Source organism: Salmo trutta, unplaced genomic scaffold (assembly GCF_901001165.1).
Source record: "Salmo trutta unplaced genomic scaffold, fSalTru1.1, whole genome shotgun sequence".
In the NCBI taxonomy this organism is placed as follows: Eukaryota; Metazoa; Chordata; class Actinopteri; order Salmoniformes; family Salmonidae; genus Salmo; species Salmo trutta.
This window is the reverse complement of record NW_021822688.1, coordinates 39,668-64,843: the sequence shown is the minus strand read 5'-3', so window position 1 is coordinate 64,843 and position 25,176 is coordinate 39,668. Positions and strand designations below refer to the sequence as shown.

General features: G+C 42.5%; 42 non-coding genes across 42 annotated transcripts; 12 read left to right on the top strand and 30 right to left on the bottom strand.

Annotated features, from left to right (window-relative positions):
- Window positions 1–401: 401 nt before the first annotated feature.
- trnal-aag (transfer RNA leucine (anticodon AAG)) lies at window positions 402–484 on the top strand. The gene has a single exon. It is a non-coding gene; the product is annotated as a tRNA-Leu (tRNA).
- Window positions 485–762: 278 nt separating this feature from the next.
- trnas-aga (transfer RNA serine (anticodon AGA)) lies at window positions 763–844 on the top strand. The gene has a single exon. It is a non-coding gene; the product is annotated as a tRNA-Ser (tRNA).
- A 644-nt stretch (window positions 845–1,488) lies between these two features.
- Window positions 1,489–1,571, top strand: trnal-aag (transfer RNA leucine (anticodon AAG)). Its single transcript has one exon. It is a non-coding gene; the product is annotated as a tRNA-Leu (tRNA).
- A 277-nt stretch (window positions 1,572–1,848) lies between these two features.
- On the top strand, window positions 1,849–1,930 carry trnas-aga (transfer RNA serine (anticodon AGA)). Its single transcript has one exon. It is a non-coding gene; the product is annotated as a tRNA-Ser (tRNA).
- A 645-nt stretch (window positions 1,931–2,575) lies between these two features.
- Window positions 2,576–2,658, top strand: trnal-aag (transfer RNA leucine (anticodon AAG)). The gene has a single exon. It is a non-coding gene; the product is annotated as a tRNA-Leu (tRNA).
- Window positions 2,659–2,936: 278 nt separating this feature from the next.
- On the top strand, window positions 2,937–3,018 carry trnas-aga (transfer RNA serine (anticodon AGA)). Its single transcript has one exon. It is a non-coding gene; the product is annotated as a tRNA-Ser (tRNA).
- A 644-nt stretch (window positions 3,019–3,662) lies between these two features.
- trnal-cag (transfer RNA leucine (anticodon CAG)) lies at window positions 3,663–3,745 on the top strand. Its single transcript has one exon. It is a non-coding gene; the product is annotated as a tRNA-Leu (tRNA).
- A 278-nt stretch (window positions 3,746–4,023) lies between these two features.
- trnas-aga (transfer RNA serine (anticodon AGA)) lies at window positions 4,024–4,105 on the top strand. Its single transcript has one exon. It is a non-coding gene; the product is annotated as a tRNA-Ser (tRNA).
- A 644-nt stretch (window positions 4,106–4,749) lies between these two features.
- Window positions 4,750–4,832, top strand: trnal-aag (transfer RNA leucine (anticodon AAG)). Its single transcript has one exon. It is a non-coding gene; the product is annotated as a tRNA-Leu (tRNA).
- A 277-nt stretch (window positions 4,833–5,109) lies between these two features.
- Window positions 5,110–5,191, top strand: trnas-uga (transfer RNA serine (anticodon UGA)). The gene has a single exon. It is a non-coding gene; the product is annotated as a tRNA-Ser (tRNA).
- Window positions 5,192–5,835: 644 nt separating this feature from the next.
- Window positions 5,836–5,918, top strand: trnal-aag (transfer RNA leucine (anticodon AAG)). The gene has a single exon. It is a non-coding gene; the product is annotated as a tRNA-Leu (tRNA).
- Window positions 5,919–6,196: 278 nt separating this feature from the next.
- trnas-uga (transfer RNA serine (anticodon UGA)) lies at window positions 6,197–6,278 on the top strand. The gene has a single exon. It is a non-coding gene; the product is annotated as a tRNA-Ser (tRNA).
- A 263-nt stretch (window positions 6,279–6,541) lies between these two features.
- trnas-aga (transfer RNA serine (anticodon AGA)) lies at window positions 6,542–6,623 on the bottom strand. The gene has a single exon. It is a non-coding gene; the product is annotated as a tRNA-Ser (tRNA).
- A 118-nt stretch (window positions 6,624–6,741) lies between these two features.
- Window positions 6,742–6,824, bottom strand: trnal-aag (transfer RNA leucine (anticodon AAG)). Its single transcript has one exon. It is a non-coding gene; the product is annotated as a tRNA-Leu (tRNA).
- Window positions 6,825–9,342: 2,518 nt separating this feature from the next.
- On the bottom strand, window positions 9,343–9,425 carry trnal-aag (transfer RNA leucine (anticodon AAG)). The gene has a single exon. It is a non-coding gene; the product is annotated as a tRNA-Leu (tRNA).
- Window positions 9,426–10,068: 643 nt separating this feature from the next.
- On the bottom strand, window positions 10,069–10,150 carry trnas-aga (transfer RNA serine (anticodon AGA)). The gene has a single exon. It is a non-coding gene; the product is annotated as a tRNA-Ser (tRNA).
- A 278-nt stretch (window positions 10,151–10,428) lies between these two features.
- trnal-cag (transfer RNA leucine (anticodon CAG)) lies at window positions 10,429–10,511 on the bottom strand. Its single transcript has one exon. It is a non-coding gene; the product is annotated as a tRNA-Leu (tRNA).
- Window positions 10,512–11,154: 643 nt separating this feature from the next.
- trnas-aga (transfer RNA serine (anticodon AGA)) lies at window positions 11,155–11,236 on the bottom strand. The gene has a single exon. It is a non-coding gene; the product is annotated as a tRNA-Ser (tRNA).
- A 278-nt stretch (window positions 11,237–11,514) lies between these two features.
- trnal-aag (transfer RNA leucine (anticodon AAG)) lies at window positions 11,515–11,597 on the bottom strand. Its single transcript has one exon. It is a non-coding gene; the product is annotated as a tRNA-Leu (tRNA).
- Window positions 11,598–12,242: 645 nt separating this feature from the next.
- trnas-aga (transfer RNA serine (anticodon AGA)) lies at window positions 12,243–12,324 on the bottom strand. The gene has a single exon. It is a non-coding gene; the product is annotated as a tRNA-Ser (tRNA).
- Window positions 12,325–12,634: 310 nt separating this feature from the next.
- On the bottom strand, window positions 12,635–12,706 carry trnam-cau (transfer RNA methionine (anticodon CAU)). Its single transcript has one exon. It is a non-coding gene; the product is annotated as a tRNA-Met (tRNA).
- Window positions 12,707–13,087: 381 nt separating this feature from the next.
- On the bottom strand, window positions 13,088–13,159 carry trnam-cau (transfer RNA methionine (anticodon CAU)). The gene has a single exon. It is a non-coding gene; the product is annotated as a tRNA-Met (tRNA).
- A 757-nt stretch (window positions 13,160–13,916) lies between these two features.
- trnat-cgu (transfer RNA threonine (anticodon CGU)) lies at window positions 13,917–13,988 on the bottom strand. The gene has a single exon. It is a non-coding gene; the product is annotated as a tRNA-Thr (tRNA).
- A 6-nt stretch (window positions 13,989–13,994) lies between these two features.
- Window positions 13,995–14,067, bottom strand: trnar-ccu (transfer RNA arginine (anticodon CCU)). Its single transcript has one exon. It is a non-coding gene; the product is annotated as a tRNA-Arg (tRNA).
- A 131-nt stretch (window positions 14,068–14,198) lies between these two features.
- trnam-cau (transfer RNA methionine (anticodon CAU)) lies at window positions 14,199–14,270 on the bottom strand. Its single transcript has one exon. It is a non-coding gene; the product is annotated as a tRNA-Met (tRNA).
- A 207-nt stretch (window positions 14,271–14,477) lies between these two features.
- Window positions 14,478–14,549, bottom strand: trnam-cau (transfer RNA methionine (anticodon CAU)). The gene has a single exon. It is a non-coding gene; the product is annotated as a tRNA-Met (tRNA).
- Window positions 14,550–14,755: 206 nt separating this feature from the next.
- Window positions 14,756–14,827, bottom strand: trnam-cau (transfer RNA methionine (anticodon CAU)). The gene has a single exon. It is a non-coding gene; the product is annotated as a tRNA-Met (tRNA).
- A 6-nt stretch (window positions 14,828–14,833) lies between these two features.
- On the bottom strand, window positions 14,834–14,906 carry trnar-ccu (transfer RNA arginine (anticodon CCU)). Its single transcript has one exon. It is a non-coding gene; the product is annotated as a tRNA-Arg (tRNA).
- Window positions 14,907–15,313: 407 nt separating this feature from the next.
- On the bottom strand, window positions 15,314–15,385 carry trnam-cau (transfer RNA methionine (anticodon CAU)). The gene has a single exon. It is a non-coding gene; the product is annotated as a tRNA-Met (tRNA).
- A 1,934-nt stretch (window positions 15,386–17,319) lies between these two features.
- On the bottom strand, window positions 17,320–17,391 carry trnat-cgu (transfer RNA threonine (anticodon CGU)). The gene has a single exon. It is a non-coding gene; the product is annotated as a tRNA-Thr (tRNA).
- Window positions 17,392–17,397: 6 nt separating this feature from the next.
- On the bottom strand, window positions 17,398–17,470 carry trnar-ccu (transfer RNA arginine (anticodon CCU)). The gene has a single exon. It is a non-coding gene; the product is annotated as a tRNA-Arg (tRNA).
- A 131-nt stretch (window positions 17,471–17,601) lies between these two features.
- On the bottom strand, window positions 17,602–17,673 carry trnam-cau (transfer RNA methionine (anticodon CAU)). Its single transcript has one exon. It is a non-coding gene; the product is annotated as a tRNA-Met (tRNA).
- A 207-nt stretch (window positions 17,674–17,880) lies between these two features.
- On the bottom strand, window positions 17,881–17,952 carry trnam-cau (transfer RNA methionine (anticodon CAU)). Its single transcript has one exon. It is a non-coding gene; the product is annotated as a tRNA-Met (tRNA).
- Window positions 17,953–18,432: 480 nt separating this feature from the next.
- On the bottom strand, window positions 18,433–18,504 carry trnat-cgu (transfer RNA threonine (anticodon CGU)). The gene has a single exon. It is a non-coding gene; the product is annotated as a tRNA-Thr (tRNA).
- A 6-nt stretch (window positions 18,505–18,510) lies between these two features.
- trnar-ccu (transfer RNA arginine (anticodon CCU)) lies at window positions 18,511–18,583 on the bottom strand. Its single transcript has one exon. It is a non-coding gene; the product is annotated as a tRNA-Arg (tRNA).
- Window positions 18,584–18,792: 209 nt separating this feature from the next.
- Window positions 18,793–18,865, bottom strand: trnar-ccu (transfer RNA arginine (anticodon CCU)). The gene has a single exon. It is a non-coding gene; the product is annotated as a tRNA-Arg (tRNA).
- A 407-nt stretch (window positions 18,866–19,272) lies between these two features.
- Window positions 19,273–19,344, bottom strand: trnam-cau (transfer RNA methionine (anticodon CAU)). Its single transcript has one exon. It is a non-coding gene; the product is annotated as a tRNA-Met (tRNA).
- Window positions 19,345–21,278: 1,934 nt separating this feature from the next.
- Window positions 21,279–21,350, bottom strand: trnam-cau (transfer RNA methionine (anticodon CAU)). The gene has a single exon. It is a non-coding gene; the product is annotated as a tRNA-Met (tRNA).
- Window positions 21,351–21,560: 210 nt separating this feature from the next.
- trnam-cau (transfer RNA methionine (anticodon CAU)) lies at window positions 21,561–21,632 on the bottom strand. Its single transcript has one exon. It is a non-coding gene; the product is annotated as a tRNA-Met (tRNA).
- A 207-nt stretch (window positions 21,633–21,839) lies between these two features.
- Window positions 21,840–21,911, bottom strand: trnam-cau (transfer RNA methionine (anticodon CAU)). Its single transcript has one exon. It is a non-coding gene; the product is annotated as a tRNA-Met (tRNA).
- Window positions 21,912–22,469: 558 nt separating this feature from the next.
- trnag-ccc (transfer RNA glycine (anticodon CCC)) lies at window positions 22,470–22,542 on the bottom strand. The gene has a single exon. It is a non-coding gene; the product is annotated as a tRNA-Gly (tRNA).
- A 209-nt stretch (window positions 22,543–22,751) lies between these two features.
- Window positions 22,752–22,824, bottom strand: trnar-ccu (transfer RNA arginine (anticodon CCU)). The gene has a single exon. It is a non-coding gene; the product is annotated as a tRNA-Arg (tRNA).
- Between the last annotated feature and the right edge of the window lie 2,352 nt (window positions 22,825–25,176).

The window sequence follows — 25,176 nt, the reverse complement described above, 5'->3', positions numbered from 1 at the left end:
TACACTCAAAAATACAACAACACGATTCTCATGAATAACCATTAAGCCATTTGCTAAGATTTCCCCCATGTGGACCTGTTGTCACTCTTACCCTGATGGTTGCTGATACTTCCAGACACTTTTTCGGTCTTATCTGAGGAATTGTATAACTTATATCAGAATGGCCATATTCTGAGGCCACTTTAGCACTCAATCAATGACGATTTACTACGCTTTTCCCATTGAAGGGCATATTGAGGTTAAATCAATGACTGGAGTTTTTAATTGATAAAAACAAATGACTATTGAAAGTGCAAGTCAGAATCGTGCATTTACTGGTCTCTGTGGTGATTTTAGGAGCCTGTGCCTATTTGTACTATTAAACCATACTCTTTAACCCGATAGCAAGCTTCTGTCCTGTAGTCAGGATGGCCGAGCGGTCTAAGGCGCTGCGTTAAGGTCGCAGTCTCCATTGGAGGCGTGGTTTCAAATCCCACTTCTGACAGTTGTTTAGTGCCTCTCACGCAGGAGTCATGCTGCTTTGCAGTAATAATAAGATGATGAAATAACAATTAGTAATAAACCCTCTCAAATGCTAACCATCTGGAGATGGGCAAAGAAAATAAGAAAAATGCCATACTTAATAACAAATGAGGGGAATGTTTCATGAAGCTATTGCACTATAATGAGTTACTACATTATCTTTCAGTTATTAATTTATCATTCGCAGTAGGCTATGCTATGCCTGCCCTTCACTCCTAACCAGCACATACTTCTGTTACAGTTGTCGTGGCCGAGTGGTTAAGGCGATGGACTAGAAATCCATTGGGATTTTCCCGCGCAGGTTCGAATCCTGCTGACAACGAAAAAGCAGATTTTTGACCCCTCCGGAGGTGGAAGTTTAGTCGTATTTCTTACACCAATCACATCCTCTCAGATCTCCACAAGTACATAGGGATTAGATGTCCATTTGGGATACGACTGCAGGCCATCTATCCCACCTCACACCTTTACACACCTGGTTATCCATCCTTCTAGCTCTATAGGCCACAGTAGCATAGGTTACAGGTTTGTAGTCAAGCCACAGATTTCAGGTGAGATCCCATGATACACTCAAAAATACAACAACACGATTCTCATGAATAACCATTAAGCCATTTGCTAAGATTTCCCCCATGTGGACCTGTTGTCACTCTTACCCTGATGGTTGCTGATACTTCCAGACACTTTTTCGGTCTTATCTGAGGAATTGTGTAACTTATATCAGAATGGCCATATTCTGAGGCCACTTTAGCGCTCAATCAATGACGATTTACTACGCTTTTCCCATTGAAGGGCATATTGAGGTTAAATCAATGACTGGAGTTTTTAATTGATAAAAACAAATGACTATTGAAAGTGCAAGTCAGAATCGTGCATTTACTGGTCTCTGTGGTGATTTTAGGAGCCTGTGCCTATTTGTACTATTAAACCATACTCTTTAACCCGATAGCAAGCTTCTGTCCTGTAGTCAGGATGGCCGAGCGGTCTAAGGCGCTGCGTTAAGGTCGCAGTCTCCATTGGAGGCGTGGTTTCAAATCCCACTTCTGACACTTGTTTAGTGCCTCTCACGCAGGAGTCATGCTGCTTTGCAGTAATAATAAGATGATGAAATAACAATTAGTAATAAACCCTCTCAAATGCTAACCATCTGGAGATGGGCAAAGAAAATAAGAAAAATGCCATACTTAATAACAAATGAGGGGAACGTTTCATGAAGCTATTGCACTATAATGAGTTACTACATTATCTTTCAGTTATTATTTATCATTCGCAGTAGGCTATGCTATGCCTGCCCTTCACTCCTAACCAGCACATACTTCTGTTACAGTTGTCGTGGCCGAGTGGTTAAGGCGATGGACTAGAAATCCATTGGGATTTTCCCGCGCAGGTTCGAATCCTGCTGACAACGAAAAAGCAGATTTTTGACCCCTCCGGAGGTGGAAGTTTAGTCGTATTTCTTACACCAATCACATCCTCTCAGATCTCCACAAGTACATAGGGATTAGATGTCCATTTGGGATACGACTGCAGGCCATCTATCCCACCTCACACCTTTACACACCTGGTTATCCATCCTTCTAGCTCTATAGGCCACAGTAGCATAGGTTACAGGTTTGTAGTCAAGCCACAGATTTCAGGTGAGATCCCATGATACACTCAAAAATACAACAACACGATTCTCATGAATAACCATTAAGCCATTTGCTAAGATTTCCCCCATGTGGACCTGTTGTCACTCTTACCCTGATGGTTGCTGATACTTCCAGACACTTTTTCGGTCTTATCTGAGGAATTGTATAACTTATATCAGAATGGCCATATTCTGAGGCCACTTTAGCACTCAATCAATGACGATTTACTACGCTTTTCCCATTGAAGGGCATATTGAGGTTAAATCAATGACTGGAGTTTTTAATTGATAAAAACAAATGACTATTGAAAGTGCAAGTCAGAATCGTGCATTTACTGGTCTCATGTGGTGATTTTAGGAGCCTGTGCCTATTTGTACTATTAAACCATACTCTTTAACCCGATAGCAAGCTTCTGTCCTGTAGTCACGATGGCCGAGCGGTCTAAGGCGCTGCGTTAAGGTCGCAGTCTCCATTGGAGGCGTGGTTTCAAATCCCACTTCTGACATTTGTTTAGTGCCTCTCAGGCAGGAGTCATGCTGCTTTGCAGTAATAATAAGATGATGAAATAACAATTAGTAATAAACCCTCTCAAATGCTAACCATCTGGAGATGGGCAAAGAAAATAAGAAAAATGCCATACTTAATAACAAATGAGGGGAACGTTTCATGAAGCTATTGCACTATAATGAGTTACTACATTATCTTTCAGTTATTAATTTATCATTCACAGTAGGCTATGCTATGCCTGCCCTTCACTCCTAACCAGCACATACTTCTGTTATAGTTGTTGTGGCAGAGTGGTTAAGGCGATGGACTAGAAATCCATTGGGATTTTCCTGTGCAGGTTCAAATCCTGCTGACAACGAAAAAGCAGTTTTTTGACCCCTCCGGAGGTGGAAGTTTAGTCGTATTTCTTACACCAATCACATCCTCTCAGATCTCCACAAGTACATAGGGATTAGATGTCCATTTGGGATACGACTGCAGGCCATCTATCCCACCTCACACCTTTACACACCTGGTTATCCATCCTTCTAGCTCTATAGGCCACAGTAGCATAGGTTACAGGTTTGTAGTCAAGCCACAGATTTCAGGTGAGATCCCATGATACACTCAAAAATACAACAACACGATTCTCATGAATAACCATTAAGCCATTTGCTAAGATTTCCCCCATGTGGACCTGTTGTCAATCTTACCCTGATGGTTGCTGATACTTCCAGACACTTTTTCGGTCTTATCTGAGGAATTGTATAACTTATATCAGAATGGCCATATTCTGAGGCCACTTTAGCGCTCAATCAATGACGATTTACTATGCTTTTCCCATTGAAGGGCATATTGAGGTTAAATCAATGACTGGAGTTTTTAATTGATAAAAACAAATGACTACTGAAAGTGCAAGTCAGTATCGTGCATTTACTGGTCTCTGTGGTGATTTTAGGAGCCTGTGCCTATTTGTACTTTTAAACCATACTCTTTAACCCAATAGCCAGCTTCTGTCCTGTAGTCAGGATGGCCGAGCGTTCTAAGGCGCTGCGTTCAGATCGCAGTCTCCATTGGAGGCGTGGATTCAAATCCCACTTCTGACACTTGTTTAGTGCCTCTCACGCAGGAGTCATGCTGCTTTGCAGTAATAATAAGATGATGAAATAACAATTAGTAATAAACCCTCTCAAATGCTAACCATCTGTAGATGGGCAAAGAAAATAAGAAAAATGCCATACTTAATAACAAATGAGGGGAACGTTTCATGAAGCTATCGCACTATAATGAGTTACTACATTATCTTTCAGTTATTTATTTATCATTCGCAGTAGGCCATGCTATGCCTGCCCTTCACTCCTAACCAGCACATACTTCTGTTACAGTTGTTGTGGCCGAGTGGTTAAGGCGATGGACTAGAAATCCATTGCGATTTTCCCGTGCAGGTTCAAATCCTGCTGACAACGAAAAAGCAGATTTTTGACCCCTCCGGAGGTGGAAGTTTAGTCGTATTTCTTACACCAATCACATCCTCTCAGATCTCCACAAGTACATAGGGATTAGATGTCCATTTGGGATACGACTGCAGGCCATCTATCCCACCTCACACCTTTACACACCTGGTTATCCATCCTTCTAGCTCTATAGGCCACAGTAGCATAGGTTACAGGTTTGTAGTCAAGCCACAGATTTCAGGTGAGATCCCATGATACACTCAAAAATACAACAACACGATTCTCATGAATAACAATTAAGCCATTTGCTAAGATTTCCCCCATGTGGACCTGTTGTCACTCTTACCCTGATGGTTGCTGATACTTCCAGACACTTTTTCGGTCTTATCTGAGGAATTGTGTAACTTATATCAGAATGGCCATATTCTGAGGCCACTTTAGCACTCAATCAATGACGATTTACTACGCTTTTCCCATTGAAGGGCATATTGAGGTTAAATCAATGACTGGAGTTTTTAATTGATAAAAACAAATGACTACTGAAAGTGCAAGTCAGTATCGTGCATTTACTGGTCTCTGTGGTGATTTTAGGAGCCTGTGCCTATTTGTACTTTTAAACCATACTCTTTAACCCGATAGCCAGCTTCTGTCCTGTAGTCAGGATGGCCGAGCGGTCTAAGGCGCTGCGTTAAGGTCGCAGTCTCCATTGGAGGCGAGGGTTCAAATCCCACTTCTGACAGTTGTTTAGTGCATCTCACGCAGGAGTTATGCTGCTTTGCAGTAATAATAAGATGATGAAATAACAATAGTAATAAACCCTCTCAAATGCTTACCATCTGGAGATGGGCAAAGAAAATAAGAAAAATGCCATACTTAATAACAAATGAGGGGAACGTTTCATGAAGCTATTGCACTATAATGAGTTCCTACATTATCTTTCAGTTATTTATTTATCATTCGCAGTAGGCTATGCTATGCCTGCCCTTCACTCCTAACCAGCACATACTCCTGTTACAGTTGTCGTGGCCGAGTGGTTAAGGCGATGGACTTGAAATCCATTGGGGTCTTCCCGCGCAGGTTCGAATCCTGCCGACAACGAAAAGGCAGTTTTTTGACCCCTCCGGAGGTTGAAGTTTAGTCCTATTTCTTACACCAATCACATCCTCTCAGATCTCCACAAGTACATAGGGATTAGATGTCCATTTGGGATACGACTGCAGGCCATCTATCCCACCTCACACCTTTACACACCTGGTTATCCATCCTTCTAGCTCTATAGGCCACAGTAGCATAGGTTACAGGTTTGTAGTCAAGCCACAGATTTCAGGTGAGATCCCATGATACACTCAAAAATACAACAACACGATTCTCATGAATAACAATTAAGCCATTTGCTAAGATTTCCCCCATGTGGACCTGTTGTCACTCTTACCCTGATGGTTGCTGATACTTCCAGACACTTTTTCGGTCTTATCTGAGGAATTGTGTAACTTATATCAGAATGGCCATATTCTGAGGCCACTTTAGCACTCAATCAATGACGATTTACTACGCTTTTCCCATTGAAGGGCATATTGAGGTTAAATCAATGACTGGAGTTTTTAATTGATAAAAACAAATGACTACTGAAAGTGCAAGTCAGTATCGTGCATTTACTGGTCTCTGTGGTGATTTTAGGAGCCTGTGCCTATTTGTACTTTTAAACCATACTCTTTAACCCAATAGCCAGCTTCTGTCCTGTAGTCAGGATGGCCGAGCGGTCTAAGGCGCTGCGTTAAGGTCGCAGTCTCCATTGGAGGCGAGGGTTCAAATCCCACTTCTGACAGTTGTTTAGTGCATCTCACGCAGGAGTTATGCTGCTTTGCAGTAATAATAAGATGATGAAATAACAAATAGTAATAAACCCTCTCAAATGCTTACCATTTGGAGATGGGCAAAGAAAATAAGAAAAATGCCATACTTAATAACAAATGAGGGGAACGTTTCATGAAGCTATTGCACTATAATGAGTTCCTACATTATCTTTCAGTTATTTATTTATCATTCGCAGTAGGCTATGCTATGCCTGCCCTTCACTCCTAACCAGCACATGCTCCTGTTACAGTTGTCGTGGCCGAGTGGTTAAGGCGATGGACTTGAAATCCATTGGGGTCTTCCCGCGCAGGTTCGAATCCTGCCGACAACGAAAAGGCAGTTTTTTGACCCCTCCGGAGGTTGAAGTTTAGTCCTATTTCTTACACCAATCACATCCTCTCAGATCTCCACAAGTACATAGGGATTAGATGTCCATTTGGGATACGACTGCAGGCCATCTATCCCACCTCACACCTTTACACACCTGGTTATCCATCCTTCTAGCTCTATAGGCCACAGTAGCATAGGTTACAGGTTTGTAGTCAAGCCACAGATTTCAGGTGAGATCCCATGATACACAAAGATTTGCTTTTTCGTTGTCAGCAGGATTCGAACCTGCGCGGGAAAATCCCAATGGATTTCTAGTCCATCACCTTAACCACTCGGCCACGACAACTGTAAAAGAAGTATGTGCTATTTAGGAGTGAAGGGCAGGCATAGCATAGCCTACATATTTCATCATCTTATTATTACTGCAAAGCAGCATGACTCCTGCATGAGAGGCACTAAACAACTGTCAGAAGTGGGATTTGAACCCACGCCTCCAATGGAGACTGCTACCTTAACGCAGCGCCTTAGACCGCTCGGCCATCCTGACTACAGGACAGAAGATTGCTATCGGGTTAAAGAGTATGGTTTAATAGTACAAATAGGCACAGGCTCCTAAAATCACCACAGAGACCAGTAAATGCACAATTCTGACTTGCACTTTCAATAGTCATTTGTTTTTATCAATTAAAAACTCCAGTCATTGATTTAACCTCAATATGCCCTTGTCATGACTGTCCTGATCAGGTCAGGGTACAGGAGACCACCACCCTACAGATTATCTCCCAAACCCCCAACAGAGGAGGAGAGATCTAGGGGTCTGAAGATGTGGGGGTTTTATGACACCTCATGCCCATAATACAGAGAAATTCCTTTGTCCTAACAATGGAGAACTGGCCTCAGAACATTAAACATGCAATAAAGGGACTTTGGAACAATGGTTTCCGTCAGCCACAATGGTGGTTATGACGAAAAGTGGAATATTAAAATGTATGTAACTTATGTATTTGTTTTTAAAGGTTAAGAGATGACGTTATTATGAAAACATTGTACCTTTAAGAGTTTTCCCAGTATATGCCTGATGTTTATACATTGTACGCTGTTTGGAAAATATCCAAATCAAACAGAATGTTTTGATAAAGATGAAATGTGAAGTTAGTGTCTAAAATCGGATTTTTAGCCAAATCTAAGCCTTGCCCCCTTTACTTGGTCCGCCCAGAGAATTGCCCTAAAGGCTGTTACACCCACTTCTGACCCGAGGGTATAAGACAGGAGAGTGAAGAATTAACATGGAAGACTATTGACCCCAAGCTGCAGCTAAGGTCTAACAAAGTCGACGAACCCCAAAACGAAACACAAGGTTGAAGACAAAGAAATATTTTTCTACACGAGCTACGGACGAGTAGCTGTGTCTAAGCGGGTGAATTCAAGCCGAACCACCCAGCCTCCACTCTCCATTGAATCGTGGTATCGACACCATTCGAGCCGAAGCTGTGAGCTCTGAGCTACAGAGCTGTCTGTCCTCAGAAGACCCCTTTCCGATCAAGGGTGAGGATCAGACCACTTAGCCAAGAAGGACACTGACATCGTGAGGACAACCAGAGAGTTGCGCCGGAGAACTGCGTCATTTAGAAGCCTAAACGACCCACGCGGAGCTTCCCACCTGAGAACTCCAACACGTAATTACATCATTAGATTCTGACCCATAAGAGCGGCAGTTCGGGGCAAGGCTAATTTTAAATAAGCATGGCTGACAAATGAACCCAAATGTATATTTCTCTCGTGTACTTCCTTTCTTTCTCTCTCTTTAAAATCCCCATTTTGGGTAACAAGTGCCATAGTGTGTTGGCCCGTTATACTAAGTCCTAATCAATAGCTAGACTGTGTTTTGTGTATGTGCATTTTTATCATCATTTTAGCTTGCTAGTAAATAAATAATCAACTAAGATTGGTGTGGTAAATTCAGTGGTAAAGCCCGGGTCCGTGCAGATTCCCGGATTATACGACTTTCAGATTATGAGACTGTAGAGGAAATTGATTAATTTAGAGACTGTTGTAATCGATATTCTGATATCCTGTGAGTTAATTTGGGAAATAGAAACTCAATCAAAACAATGTTCCCATGGTGCCCCAGGTTAATGAGTTAATAATTGCTTGATTCATTGCTTAATTCATTTAATCACGTAATTATAAACCGTTAATCATTCGATGAGCAACAGTCGTCACATTAACTAATACAACGTCACGACACCCTTCAATGGGAAAAGCGTAGTAAATGGTCATTGATTGAGCGCTAAAGTGGCCTCAGAATATGGCCATTCTGATATAAGTTATACAATTCCTCAGATGAGACCGAAAAAGTGTCTGGAAGTATCAGCAACCATCAGGGTAAGAGTGACAACAGGTCCACATGGGGGAAATCTTAGCAAATGGCTTAATGGTTATTCATGAGAATCGTGTTGTTGTATTTTTGAGTGTATCATGGGATCTCACCTGAAATCTGTGGCTTGACTACAAACCTGTAACCTATGCTACTGTGGCCTATAGAGCTAGAAGGATGGATAACCAGGTGTGTAAAGGTGTGAGGTGGGATAGATGGCCTGCAGTCGTATCCCAAATGGACATCTAATCCCTATGTACTTGTGGAGATCTGAGAGGATGTGATTGGTGTAAGAAATACGACTAAACTTCCACCTCCGGAGGGGTCAAAAATCTGCTTTTTCGTTGTCAGCAAGATTCGAACCTGCGCGGGAAAATCCCAATGGATTTCTAGTCCATCGCCTTAACCACTGTAACAGAAGTATGTGCTGGTTAAGAGTGAAGGGCAGGCATAGCATAGCCTACTGCGAATGATAAATTAATAACTGAAAGATAATGTAGTAACTCATTATAGTGCAATAGCTTCATGAAACGTTCCCCTCATTTGTTATTAAGTATGGCATTTTTCTTATTTTCTTTGCCCATCTCCAGATGGTTAGCATTTGAGATGGTTTATTACTATTTGTTATTTCATCATCTTATTATTACTGCAAAGCAGCATGACTCCTGCGTGAGAGGCACTAAACAAGTGACAGAAGTGGGATTTGAACCAACGCCTCAAATGGAGACTGCGACCTTAACGCAGCGCCTTAGACCGCTCGGCCATCCTGACTACAGGACAGAGGCTTGCTATCGGGTTAAAGAGTATGGTTTAATAGTACAAATAGGCACAGGCTCCTAAAATCACCACAGAGACCAGTAAATGCACGATACTGACTTGCACTTTCAATAGTCATTTGTTTTTATCAATTAAAAACTCCAGTCATTGATTTAACCTCAATATGCCCTTCAATGGGAAAAGCGTAGCAAATCGTCATTGATTGAGCGCTAAAGTGGCCTCAGAATATGGCCATTCTGATATAAGTTATACAATTCCTCAGATAAGACCGAAAAAGTGTCTGGAAGTATCAGCAACCATCAGGGTAAGAGTGACAACAGGTCCACATGGGGGAAATCTTAGCAAATGGCTTAATGGTTATTCATGAGAATCGTGTTGTTGTATTTTTGAGTGTTTCATGGGATCTCACCTGAAATCTGTGGCTTGACTACAAACCTGTAACCTATGCTAATGTGGCCTATAGAGCTAGAAGGATGGATAACCAGGTGTGTAAAGGTGTGAGGTGGGATAGATGGCCTGCAGTCGTATCCCAAATGGACATCTAATGCCTATGTACTTGTGGAGATCTGAGAGGATGTGATTGGTGTAAGAAATACGACTAAACTTCAACCTCCGGAGGGGTCAAAAAACTGCTTTTCATTGTCAGCAGGATTCAAACCTGCGCGGGAAGATCCCAATGGATTTCTAGTCCATCGCCTTAACCACTCGGCCACGACAACTGTAACAGAAGTATGTGCTGGTTAAGAGTGAAGGGCAGGCATAGCATAGCCTACTGCAAACGATAAATTAATAACTGAAAGATAATGTAGTAACTCATTATAGTGCAATAGCTTCATGAAACGTTCCCCTCATTTGTTATTAAGTATGGAATTTTTCTTATTTTCTTTGCCCATCTCCAGATGGTTGGCATTTGAGAGGGTTTATTACTAATTGTTACTTCATCATCTTATTATTACTGCAAAGCAGCATAACTCCTGCGTGAGAGGCACTAAACACCTGTCAGAAGTGGGATTTGAACCCACGCCTCCAATGGAGACTGCGACCTGAACGCAGCGCCTTAGACCGCTCGGCCATCCTGACTACAGGACAGAACCTGGCTATCGGGTTAAAGATTATGGTTTAAAAGTACAAATAGGCACAGGCTCCTAAAATCACCACAGAGACCAGTAAATGCACGATACTGACTTGCACTTTCAATAGTCATTTGTTTTTATCAATTAAAAACTCCAGTCATTGATTTAACCTCAAAATGCCCTTCAATGGGAAAAGCGTAGTAAATCGTCATTGATTGAGCGCTAAAGTGGCCTCAGAATATGGCCATTCTGATATAAGTTATACAATTCCTCAGATAAGACCGAAAAAGTGTCTGGAAGTATCAGCAACCATCAGGGTAAGAGTGACAACAGGTCCACATGGGGGAAATCTTAGCAAATGGCTTAATGGTTATTCATGAGAATCATGTTGTTGTATTTTTGAGTGTTTCATGGGATCTCACCTGAAATCTGTGGCTTGACTACAAACCTGTAACCTATGCTACTGTGGCCTATAGAGCTAGAAGGATGGATAACCAGGTGTGTAAAGGTGTGAGGTGGGATAGATGGCCTGCAGTCGTATCCCAAATGGACATCTAATGCCTATGTACTTGTGGAGATCTGAGAGGATGTGATTGGTGTAAGAAATACGACTAAACTTCCACCTCCGGAGGGGTCAAAAAACTGCTTTTCATTGTCAGCAGGATTCAAACCTGCGCGGGAAGATCCCAATGGATTTCTAGTCCATCGCCTTAACCACTCGGCCACGACAACTGTAACAGAAGTATGTGCTGGTTAGGAGTGAAGGGCAGGCATAGCATAGCCTACTGCAAACGATAAATTAATAACTGAAAGATAATGTAGTAACTCATTATAGTGCAATAGCTTCATGAAACGTTCCCCTCATTTGTTATTAAGTATGGCATTTTTCTTATTTTCTTTGCCCATCTCCAGATGGTTAGCATTTGAGAGGGTTTATTACTAATTGTTATTTCATCATCTTATTATTACTGCAAAGCAGCATAACTCCTGCGTGAGAGGCACTAAACACCTGTCAGAAGTGGGATTTGAACCCACGCCTCCAATGGAGACTGCGACCTTAACGCAGCGCCTTACACCGCTCGGCCATCCTGACTACAGGACAGAACCTGGCTATCGGGTTAAAGATTATGGTTTAAAAGTACAAATAGGCACAGGCTCCTAAAATCACCACAGAGACCAGTAAATGCACGATACTGACTTGCACTTTCAATAGTCATTTGTTTTTATCAATTAAAAACTCCAGTCATTGATTTAACCTCAATATGCCCTTCAATGGGAAAAGCGTAGTAAATCGTCATTGATTGAGCGCTAAAGTGGCCTCAGAATATGGCCATTCTGATATAAGTTATACAATTCCTCAGATAAGACCGAAAAAGTGTCTGGAAGTATCAGCAAACATCAGGTTAAGAGTGACAACAGGTCCACATGGGGGGAAATCTTAGCAAATGGCTTAATGGTTATTCATGAGAATCGTGTTGTTGTATTTTTGAGTGTATCATGGGATCTCACCTGAAATCTGTGGCTTGACTACAAACCTGTAACCTATGCTACTGTGGCCTATAGAGCTAGAAGGATGGATAACCAGGTGTGTAAAGGTGTGAGGTGGGATAGATGGCCTGCAGTCGTATCCCAAATGGACATCTAATCCCTATGTACTTGTGGAGATCTGAGAGGATGTGATTGGTGTAAGAAATACGACTAAACTTCCACCTCCGGAGGGGTCAAAAATCTGCTTTTTCGTTGTCAGCAGGATTTGAACCTGCGCGGGAAGATCCCAATGGATTTCTAGTCCATCGCCTTAACCACTCGGCCACGACAACTGTAACAGAAGTATCTGCTGGTTAGGAGTGAAGGGCAGGCATAGCATAGCCTACTGCGAATGATAAATTAATAACTGAAAGATAATGTAGTAACTCATTATAGTGAAATAGCTTCATGAAACGTTCCCCTCATTTGTTATTAAGTATGGAATTTTTCTTATTTTCTTTGCCCATCTCCAGATGGTTAGCATTTGAGAGGGTTTATTACTATTTGTTATTTCATCATCTTGTAACGGAAGGCACTTACACATGCCCATGATATAGCGAGAAAAAAAAAGTGTTCACACTTCATTGCTAGAAATAAACTGTTTAGCAGAGGATGGTTTTGATCCATTGACCTCTGGGTTATGGGCCCAGCACGCTTCCGCTGCGCTACTCTGCTTTCAGCCAGTCAACAAAAGAGTAGGACTCACAATCCATAGCTTAGGAGGCCGGTGTCTCAGCCCACTGGGGTACTGTGAAATCCTTTCCACCTATACGAACTGATAGAAGCAGTAAAAGAAATATTTAACGGAAGCCACTCTGCAGCACGCTTCCGCTGCGCCACTCTGCTTTCAAACACCCCAGATGGGACTTGAACACACAATCACTAGCTTAGGAGGCCAGTGCCTTATCTATTAGGCCACTGGGGCACCGTATACATTTTACGAATAGTACGAACTCATTGAAGCAGTAAAAAACATGTGTAACAGAAGGCACTGACACATGCCCATGATATAGCAGATTTTTTATCTTCGCACTTCATTGCTAAAAACAAACTGTTTAGCAGAGGATAGTTTTGATCCATCGACCTCTGGGTTATGGGCCCAGCACGCTTCCGCTGCACCACTCTGCTTTCAACCACTCCGTGAAAAGAGTAGGAATCACAATCCATGGCTTAGGAGGCCGGTGTCTCAGGCCACTGGGGTACTGTGAAATCCTTTCCACCTATATGAACTGATAGAAGCAGTAAAACAAATGTGTAACGGAAGGCACTTACACATGCCCATGATATAGCGAGAAAAAAAAGTGTTCACACTTCATTGCTAGAAATAAACTGTTTAGCAGAGGATCGTTTCGATCCATCGACCTCTGGGTTATGGGCCCAGCATACTTCCGCTGCGCCACTCTGCTTTCAGTCACTCAAGAAAAGAGTAGGACTCACAATCCATAGCTTAGGAGGCCGGTGTCTCAGGCCTCTGGGGTACTGTGAAATCCTTTCCACCTATACGAACTGATAGAAGCAGTAAAAAAAATATTTAACGGAAGCCACTGACACATGCCCATGTTACAGCAAATTTTTTTGGTTCGCACTTCATTGCTAAAAATAAACTGTTTTGCAGATGATGGTTTCGATCCAACGACCTCTGGGTTATGGGCCCAGCATACTTCCGCTGCGCCACTCTGCTTTCAGTCACTCAAGAAAAGAGTAGGACTCACAATCCATGACTTTGGAGGCCAGTGTCTGAGGCCACTGGGGTACTGTGAAATCCTTTTGACCTATACGAACTGATAGAAGCAGTAAAAAATGTGTAACAGAAGGCACTTACACATGCCCATGATATATCGAAAAAAATTAATCGTTCGAACTTCATTCCTAAAAATAAACTGTTTAGCAGAGGATGGTTTCGATCCATCGACCTCTGGGTTACGGGCCCAGCACTCTTCCGCTGCGCCACTCTGCTTTCAAACACCACAGATGGGACTTGAATCCACAATCACTGGCTTAGGAGGCCAGTGCCTTATCCATTAGGCCACTGGGGCACTGTATACGTTTTACGAGCAGTACGGACTCATTGAAGCAGTAAAAAACATGTGTAACAGAAGGCACTGACACATGCCCATGATATAGCAGATTTTTTTTCTTCGCACTTCATTGCTAAAAACAAACTGTTTAGCAGAGGATAGTTTTGATCCATCGACCTCTGGGTTATGGGCCCAGCACGCTTCCGCTGCGCCACTCTGCTTTCGACCACTCCGTGAAAAGAGTAGGAATCACAATCCATGGCTTAGGAGGCCAGTGTCTCAGGCCACTGGTGTACTGCGAAATCCTTTTCACCTATACGAACTGATAGAAGCAGTAAAACAAATGTCTAACGGAAGGCACTTACACATGCCCATGATATAGCGAGAAAAAAAAAGTGTTCACACTTCATTGCTAGAAATAAACTGTTTAGCAGAGGATGGTTTCGATCCATCGACCTCTGGGTTATGGGCCCAGCACGCTTCCGCTGCGCCACTCTGCTTTCAGCCACTCAAGAAAAGAGTAGGACTCACAATCCATAGCTTAGGAGGCCGGTGTCTCAGGCCACTGGGGTACTGTGAAATCCTTTCCACCTATACGAACTGATAGAAGCAGTAAAAAAAATATTTAACGGAAGCCACTTACACATGCCCATGATATATCGAAAAAAATTAATCGTTCGAACTTCATTCCTAAAATTAAACTGTTTAGCAGAGGATGGTTTCGATCCATCGACCTCTGGGTTATGGGCTCAGCACGCTTCCGCTGCGCCACTCTGCTTTCAAACACCCCAGATGGGACTTGAACCCACAATCACTGGCTTAGGAGGCCAGTGCCTTATCCATTAGGCCACTGGGGCACCGTATACATTTTACGAATAGTACGAACTCATTGAAGCAGTAAAAAACATGTGTAACAGAAGGCACTGACACATGCCCATGATATAGCAGATTTTTTTTCTTCGCACTTCATTGCTAAAAATAAACTGTTTTGCAGATGCTGGTTTCGATCCAACGACCTCTGGGTTATGGCCCCAGCATACTTCCGCTGCGCCACTCTGCTTTCAGCCAGTCCAGAAAAGAGTAGGACTCACAATCCATGGCTTTGGAGGCCAGTGTCTGAGGCCACTGGGGTACTGTGAAATCCTTTTGACCTATACGAACTGATAGAAGCAGTAAAAAATGTGTAACAGAAGGCACTTACACATGCCCATGATATATCGAAAAAAATTAATCGTTCGAACTTCATTCCTAAAAATAAACTGTTTAGCAGAGGATGGTTTCGATCCATCGACCTCTGGGTTATGGGCCCAGCACGCTTCCGCTGCGCCACTCTGCTTTCAGCCAGTCCAGAAAAGAGTAGGACTCACAATCCATAGCTTAGGAGGCCGGTGTCTCAGGCCACTGGGGTACTGTGAAATCCTTTCCACCTATACGAACTGATAGAAGCAGTAAAAAAAATATTTAAACCTCTTGCGCATAGCATCCCGTTAGCGGGATCATTTTCCAGCGAAAACTCCTAGCGACATTAGCATAACGAAATTCAATATATTTTTTTTTTCAAATATAGGGCTGTCTCATATCGTTTTATAGATACACCTCTCTTGAATCGACCCTCGTTGTCCGATTTCAAAAAGGTTTTACAGGAAAAGCACAATATTAGATTATGTTAGAGGAGTACTTTGTAAAAATTGCATCATATGAATTTTCCAACCAAGCACATGCATCACATATAACCAAAAAACAGCTAAATGCAGCACTAACCTTTTACAAACTTCATCAGATGACACACCTAGGACATCATGTTACACACAGCATGCAATCTTTTGTTCAATAAAGGTCATATTTCTATATAAAAACAGCATTTTACATCGGCACCTGACGTTGACTAACTATTTTCCCATAAAATGCGTCCCGGGAAACAGTGCTACAATTTTATAAATTACTATTCGAAAACGATTTTTTTTTTTTATATTGTCAATCTAAGATTTATAGATGAATATCTCTTGAAAACACCTGTCATAACAGATTTTAAATTAACTTTACAGGGTAATCACACTTTGAGATCAAATGGGATGCGATACCCCAGAAAATGAGCTCCAAAGCCTATCTTTGAACAATTGCAAATCACATCTGATCTTGTATAATATCGCCAATAATCCCTCACCTTTAGTTGTCTTCATCAGAAAGCACTTCCCGATATCCCAGGTCCATGACAAATGTATTTTCGGTCGAAAAAGTCCATGCTTTATGTTCCATTAGCTTCCTGTTGTTAGCGCGTCCTAAGGCTGTAATCAAATGTTGATCCGTGCGCGGCACCTGGCTAACGCAAAATGACTGTTTGCTATTAGTTAGGGTCGTTCAAACATGTCAAATGTTGTATAAAATAATCGTCAGGGCCTGTTTCAACAAGAGAGCCAATCAGATTCGAGTGGGACGATTTCATTGTGTTTCAAAAGGTTTCCAAAGGTGGGGGCAGACACGGCCGCCGACGTCACAATGCTGATGGCCCTACTACTGTGACCAATTGCCACATCGTCTCTTTCACTGAGTTTCTACCGCAGAACCCTCAAAACACTTTGTAAAGACTGGGGACATCTAGTGGAAGCACTGGAAAGTGCTCAATTATCATTATTTCACGTTGTGAATTATAGGTAAGGCTGTGAAGTCGAGTCGACAATTCAGATTCCCACTTCCTGGTTCAATGGGTCTCGGGGTTTTGACTGCCATACGAGTTCTGTTATACTCACAGACACCATTCAAACAGTTTTAGAAAATTTAGGGTGTTTTCTATCCATATAAAATAAGTATATGCATGTCCTAGCTTCTGACTTTGATTAGTAGGCCGTTGAAAATGGGAACGATTTTTTTTCAAAATGCGCTGTGGCGCCCCCTATCCTAGGGTAACGTCAAGAGGTTTTAACGGAAGCCACTGACACATGCCCATGTTACAGAAATTTTTTTTGGTTTGCACTTCATTGCTAAAAATAAACTGTTTTGCAGATGATGGTTTCGATCCAACGACCTCTGGGTTATGGGCCCAGCATACTTCCGCTGCGCCACTCTGCTTTCAGCCAATCCAGAAAAGAGTAGGACTCACAATCCATGGCTTTGGAGGCCAGTGTCTGAGGCCACTGGGGTACTATGAAATCCTTTTGACCTATACGAACTGATAGAAGCAGTAAAAAATGTGTAACAGAAGGCACTTACACATGCCCATGATATATCGAAAAAAAATAATCGTTCGAACTTCATTCCTAAAAATAAACTGTTTAGCAGAGGATGGTTTCGATCCATCGACCTCTGGGTTACGGGCCCAGCACTCTTCCGCTGCGCCACTCTGCTTTCAAACACCACAGATGGGACTTGAATCCACAATCACTGGCTTAGGAGGCCAGTGCCTTATCCATTAGGCCACTGGGGCACTGTATACGTTTTACGAGCAGTACGAACTCATTGAAGCAGTAAAAAACATGTGTAACAGAAGGCACTGACACATGCCCATGATATAGCAGATTTTTTTTCTTCGCACTTCATTGCTAAAAACAAACTGTTTAGCAGAGGATAGTTTTGATCCATCGACCTCTGGGTTATGGGCCCAGCACGCTTCCGCTGCGCCACTCTGCTTTCAACCACTCCGTGAAAAGAGTAGGAATCACAATCCATGGCTTAGGAGGCCAGTGTCTCAGGCCACTGGTGTACTGCGAAATCCTTTTCACCTATACGAACTGATAGAAGCAGTAAAACAAATGTGTAACGGAAGGCACTTACACATGCCCATGATATAGCGAGAAAAAAAAAGTGTTCACACTTCATTGCTAGAAATAAACTGTTTAGCAGAGGATGGTTTCGATCCATCGACCTCTGGGTTATGGGCCCAGCACGCTTCCGCTGCGCCACTCTGCTTTCAGCCACTCAAGAAAAGAGTAGGACTCACAATCCATAGCTTAGGAGGCCGGTGTCTCAGGCCACTGGGGTACTGTGAAATCCTTTCAACCTATACGAACTGATAGAAGCAGTAAAAAAAAATATTTAACGGAAGCCACTGACACATGCCCATGTTACAGCAAATTTTTTTGATTCGCTCTTCATTGCTAAAAATAAACTGTTTTGCAGATGATGGTTTCGATCCAACGACCTCTGGGTTATGGCCCAGCATACTTCCGCTGCGCCACTCTGCTTTCAGCCAGTCCAGAAAAGAGTAGGACTCACAATCCATGGCTTTGGAGGCCAGTGTCTGAGGCCACTGGGGTACTGTGAAATCCTTTTGACCTATACGACCTGATAGAAGCAGTAAAAAAATGTGTAACAGAAGGCACTTACACATGCCCATGATATATCGAAAAAAATTACTCGTTCAAACTTCATTCCTAAAAATAAACTGTTTAGCAGAGGATGGTTTCGATCCATCGACCTCTGGGTTACGGGCCCAGCACGCTTCTGCTGCGCCACTCTGCTTTCAAACACCCCAAATGGGACTTGAACCCTCGATCACTGGCTTAGGAGGCCAGTGCCTTATCCATTAGGCCACTTGGGCACCGTATAAGCTTTATGAATAGTACGAAATCATTGAAGCAGTAAAAAACATGCGTAACAGAAGGCACTGACACATGCCCATGATATAGCAGATTTTTTTTCTTCGCACTTCATTGCTAAAAACAAACTGTTTAGCAGAGGAAAGTTTTGATCCATCGACTTCTGGGTTATGGGCCCAGCATGCTTCCGCTGCGCCACTCTGCTTTCAAACACCCCAGATGGGACTTGAACCCACAATCACTGGCTTAGGAGGCCAGTGCCTTATCCATTAGGCCACTGGGGCACCATATACATTTTTCGAATAGTACGAACTCATTGAAGCAGTAAAAAACATGTGTAACAGAAAGCACTGACACATGCCCATGATATGGCAGATTTTTTTTCTTCGCACTTCATTGCTAAAAACAAACTGTTTAGCAGATGCTGGTTTCGATCCAACGACCTCTGGGTTATGGCCCCAGCATACTTCCGCTGCGCCACTCTGCTTTCAGCCAGTCCAGAAAAGAGTAGGACTCACAATCCATGGCTTTGGATGCCAGTGTCTGAGGCCACTGGGGTACTGTGAAATCCTTTTGACCTATACGAACTGATAGAAGCAGTAAAAAATGTGTAACAGAAGGCACTTACACATGCCCATGATATATCGAAAAAAATTACTCGTTCGAACTTCATTCCTAAAAATAAACTGTTTAGCAGAGGATGGTTTCGATCCATCGACCTCTGGGTTATGGGCCCAGCACGCTTCCGCTGCGCCACTCTGCTTTCAGCCACTCAAGAAAAGAGTAGGACTCACAATCCATAGCTTAGGAGGCCGGTGTCTCAGGCCACTGGGGTACTGTGAAATCCTTTCCACCTATACGAACTGATAGAAGCAGTAAAAAAAATATTTAAACCTCTTGCGCATAGCATCCCGTTAGCGGGATCATTTTCCAGCGAAAACTCCTAGCGACATTAGCATAACGAAATTCAATATATATTTTTTTTCAAATATAGGGCTGTCTCATATCGTTTTATAGATACACCTCTCTTGAATCGACCCTCGTTGTCCGATTTCAAAAAGGTTTTACAGGAAAAGCACAATATTAGATTATGTTAGAGGAGTACTTTGTAAAAATTGCATCATATGAATTTTCCAACCAAGCACATGCATCACATATAACAAAAAAACAGCTAAATGCAGCACTAACCTTTTACAAACTTCATCAGATGACACACCTAGGACATCATGTTACACACAGCATGCAATCTTTTGTTCAATAAAGGTCATATTTCTATATAAAAACAGCATTTTACATCGGCACCTGACGTTGACTAACTATTTTCCCATAAAATGCGTCCCGGGAAACAGTGCTACAATTTTATAAATTACTATTCGAAAACGATTTTTTTTTTTTATATTGTCAATCTAAGATTTATAGATGAATATCTCTTGAAAACACCTGTCATAACAGATTTTAAATTAACTTTACAGGGTAATCACACTTTGAGATCAAATGGGATGCGATACCCCAGAAAATGAGCTCCAAAGCCTATCTTTGAACAATTGCAAATCACATCTGATCTTGTATAATATCGCCAATAATCCCTCACCTTTAGTTGTCTTCATCAGAAAGCACTTCCCGATATCCCAGGTCCATGACAAATGTATTTTCGGTCGAAAAAGTCCATGCTTTATGTTCCATTAGCTTCCTGTTGTTAGCGCGTCCTAAGGCTGTAATCAAATGTTGATCCGTGCGCGGCACCTGGCTAACGCAAAATGACTGTTTGCTATTAGTTAGGGTCGTTCAAACATGTCAAATGTTGTATAAAATAATCGTCAGGGCCTGTTTCAACAAGAGAGCCAATCAGATTCGAGTGGGACGATTTCATTGTGTTTCAAAAGGTTTCCAAAGGTGGGGGCAGACACGGCCGCCGACGTCACAATGCTGATGGCCCTACTACTGTGACCAATTGCCACATCGTCTCTTTCACTGAGTTTCTACCGCAGAACCCTCAAAACACTTTGTAAAGACTGGGGACATCTAGTGGAAGCACTGGAAAGTGCTCAATTATCATTATTTCACGTTGTGAATTATAGGTAAGGCTGTGAAGTCGAGTCGACAATTCAGATTCCCACTTCCTGGTTCAATGGGTCTCGGGGTTTTGACTGCCATACGAGTTCTGTTATACTCACAGACACCATTCAAACAGTTTTAGAAAATTTAGGGTGTTTTCTATCCATATAAAATAAGTATATGCATGTCCTAGCTTCTGACTTTGATTAGTAGGCCGTTGAAAATGGGAACGATTTTTTTTCAAAATGCGCTGTGGCGCCCCCTATCCTAGGGTAACGTCAAGAGGTTTTAACGGAAGCCACTGACACATGCCCATGTTACAGAACATTTTTTTGGTTTGCACTTCATTGCTAAAAATAAACTGTTTTGCAGATGATGGTTTCGATCCAACGACCTCTGGGTTATGGGCCCAGCATACTTCCGCTGCGCCACTCTGCTTTCAGCCAATCCAGAAAAGAGTAGGACTCACAATCCATGGCTTTGGAGGCCAGTGTCTGAGGCCACTGGGGTACTATGAAATCCTTTTGACCTATACGAACTGATAGAAGCAGTAAAAAATGTGTAACAGAAGGCACTTACACATGCCCATGATATATCGAAAAAAAATAATCGTTCGAACTTCATTCCTAAAAATAAACTGTTTAGCAGAGGATGGTTTCGATCCATCGACCTCTGGGTTATGGGCCCAGCACGCTTCCGCTGCGCCACTCTGCTTTCAAACAACACAGATGGGACTTGAATCCACAATCACTGGCTTAGGAGGCCAGTGCCTTATCCATTAGGCCACTGGGGCACTGTATACGTTTTACGAGCAGTACGAACTCATTGAAGCAGTAAAAAACATGTGTAACAGAAGGCACTGACACATGCCCATGATATAGCAGATTTTTTTTCTTCGCACTTCATTGCTAAAAACAAACTGTTTAGCAGAGGATAGTTTTGATCCATCGACCTCTGGGTTATGGGCCCAGCACGCTTCCGCTGCGCCACTCTGCTTTCGACCACTCCGTGAAAAGAGTAGGAATCACAATCCATGGCTTAGGAGGCCAGTGTCTCAGGCCACTGGTGTACTGCGAAATCCTTTTCACCTATACGAACTGATAGAAGCAGTAAAACAAATGTGTAACGGAAGGCACTTACACATGCCCATGATATAGCGAGAAAAAAAAAGTGTTCACACTTCATTGCTAGAAATAAACTGTTTAGCAGAGGATGGTTTCGATCCATCGACCTCTGGGTTATGGGCCCAGCACGCTTCCGCTGCGCCACTCTGCTTTCAGCCACTCAAGAAAAGAGTAGGACTCACAATCCATAGCTTAGGAGGCCGGTGTCTCAGGCCACTGGGGTACTGTGAAATCCTTTCAACCTATACGAACTGATAGAAGCAGTAAAAAAAAGTATTTAACGGAAGCCACTGACACATGCCCATGTTACAGCAAATTTTTTTGATTCGCTCTTCATTGCTAAAAATAAACTGTTTTGCAGATGATGGTTTCGATCCAACGACCTCTGGGTTATGGCCCAGCATACTTCCGCTGCGCCACTCTGCTTTCAGCCAGTCCAGAAAAGAGTAGGACTCACAATCCATGGCTTTGGAGGCCAGTGTCTGAGGCCACTGGGGTACTGTGAAATCCTTTTGACCTATACGAACTGATAGAAGCAGTAAAAAAATGTGTAACAGAAGGCACTTACACATGCCCATGATATATCGAAAAAAATTACTCGTTCAAACTTCATTCCTAAAAATAAACTGTTTAGCAGAGGATGGTTTCGATACATCGACCTCAGGGTTACGGGCCCAGCACGCTTCTGCTGCGCCACTCTGCTTTCAAACACCCCAAATGGGACTTGAACCCTCGATCACTGGCTTGGGAGGCCAGTGCCTTATCCATTAGGCCACTTGGGCACCGTATAAGCTTTATGAATAGTACGAAATCATTGAAGCAGTAAAAAACATGCGTAACAGAAGGCACTGACACATGCCCATGATATAGCAGATTTTTTTTCTTCGCACTTCATTGCTAAAAACAAACTGTTTAGCAGAGGAAAGTTTTGATCCATCGACTTCTGGGTTATGGGCCCAGCATGCTTCCGCTGCGCCACTCTGCTTTCAAACACCCCAGATGGGACTTGAACCCACAATCACTGGCTTAGGAGGCCAGTGCCTTATCCATTAGGCCACTGGGGCACCATATACATTTTTCGAATAGTACGAACTCATTGAAGCAGTAAAAAACGTGTAACAGAAAGCACTGACACATGCCCATGATATGGCAGATTTTTTTTCTTCGCACTTCATTGCTAAAAACAAACTGTTTAGCAGATGATGGTTTCGATCCAACGACCTCTGGGTTATGGCCCAGCATACTTCCGCTGCGCCACTCTGCTTAGAATTGAAAATATTGCAAATGTACGAGGCGGTTTCTCGGTCAGAGAACCTTCTAGAGCCCCATAAATCACTGTGCACTATCGACTTGAGCTCTAGAACAGGTTTCTAAAATTTCGGAGCTCTAGGTCTGACGGTTCTTGAATCGTTTGAACGAAAGTAACTATTGAAGGCGGTATAAGCCTCTAAGCCCCACACTATGTACCTATGGCCAAATTGTGTGTGTGTGTTTTTGTTTTTTTTGCAAAAAGAATAGACACACGTTGTCTTTGGGGTAGGCATATACAGAATCCTGAATATGAAGTCTCTACCTTAAGAATTGACTGAGTAACAGATGGTTGAGTTGCGTGATTTTCACTATCTGCAGGTGGCAATATGACAATAGCTCTTGGGTGTTTTTAACCACTTCCGGTTGTCACAGGAAGCTCTTGCTTCACACACGTTGTCTTTGGGGTAGACATAAACAGAATCCTGAATAAGAAGTCTCTACCTTAAGAATTGACTGAGAAACAGATGGTTGAGTTGCGTGATTTTCACTATGCGCACGTAATATGACAATAGCTCTTGGGTGATTTTAACCACTTCCGGTTGTCACAGGAAGCTCTTGCTTCACACACGTTGTCTTTGGGGTAGACATAAACATAATCCTGAATAAGAAGTCTCTACCTTAAGAATTGACTGAGTAACAGATGGTTGAGTTGAGTGATTTTCACTATCTGCAGGTGGCCAAACGACAATAGCTCTTGGGTGTTTTTAACCACTTCCGGTTGTCACAGGAAGCTCTTGCTTCACACACGTTGTCTTTGGGGTAGACATAAACAGAATCCTGAATAAGAAGTCTCTACCTTAAGAATTGACTGAATAACAGATGGTTGAGTTGCGTGATTTTCACTATATGCAGGTTGACCATATGAAAATAGCTCTAGGCTGTTTTAACCACTTCCCGTTGTCACAGGAAGCTCTTACTCAACACACGTTGTCTTTGGGGTAGACATAAACAGAATCCTGAATAAGAAGTCTCTACCTTAAGAATTGACTGAGAAACAGATGGTTGAGTTGCGTGATTTTCACTATGCGCACGTAATATGACAATAGCTCTTGGGTGATTTTAACCACTTCCGGTTGTCACAGGAAGCTCTTGCTTCACACACGTTGTCTTTGGGGTAGACATAAACAGAATCCTGAATAAGAAGTCTCTACCTTAAGAATTGACTGAATAACAGATGGTTGAGTTGCGTGATTTTCACTATCTGCAGGTGGCAATATGACAATAGCTCTAGGCTGTTTTTAACCACTTCCGGTTGTCACAGGAAGCTCTTGCTTCATACACGTTGTCTTTGGGGTAGACATAAACAGAATCCTGAATAAGAAGTCTCTACCTTAAGAATTGACTGAATGACAGATGGTTGAGTTGCGTGATTTTCACTATATGCAGGTTGTCCATATGACAATAGCTCTAGGCTGTTTTAACCACTTCCCGTTGTCACAGGAAGTTCTTACTCAACACACGTTGTCTTTGGGGTAGACATAAACAGAATCCTGAATAAGAAGTCTCTACCTTAAGAATTGACTGAGTAACAGATGGTTGAGTTGCTTGATTTTCACTATGTGCACGTAATATGACAATAGCTCTTGGGTGTTTTTAACCACTTCCGGTTGTCACAGGAAGCTCTTGCTTCACACACGTTGTCTTTGGGGTAGACATAAACAGAATCCTGAATAAGAAGTCTCTACCTTAAGAATTGACTGAGTAACAGATGGTTGAGTTGCGTGATTTTCACTATGCGCACGTAATATGACAATAGCGCTTGGGTGATTTTGACCACTTCCGGTTGTCACAGGAAGCTCTTGCTTCACACACGTTGTCTTTGGGGTAGACATAAACAGAATCCTGAATAAGAAGTCTCTACCTTAAGAATTGACTGAGTAACAGATGGTTGAGTTGCGTGATTTTCACTATCTGCAGGTGGCAATATGACAATAGCTCTTGGGTGTTTTTAACCACTTCCGGTTGTCACAGGAAGCTCTTGCTTCACACACGTTGTCTTTGGGGTAGACATAAACCGAATCCTGAATAAGAAGTCTCTACCTTAAGAATTGACTGAGAAACAGATGGTTGAGTTGCGTGATTTTCACTATGAGCACGTAATATGA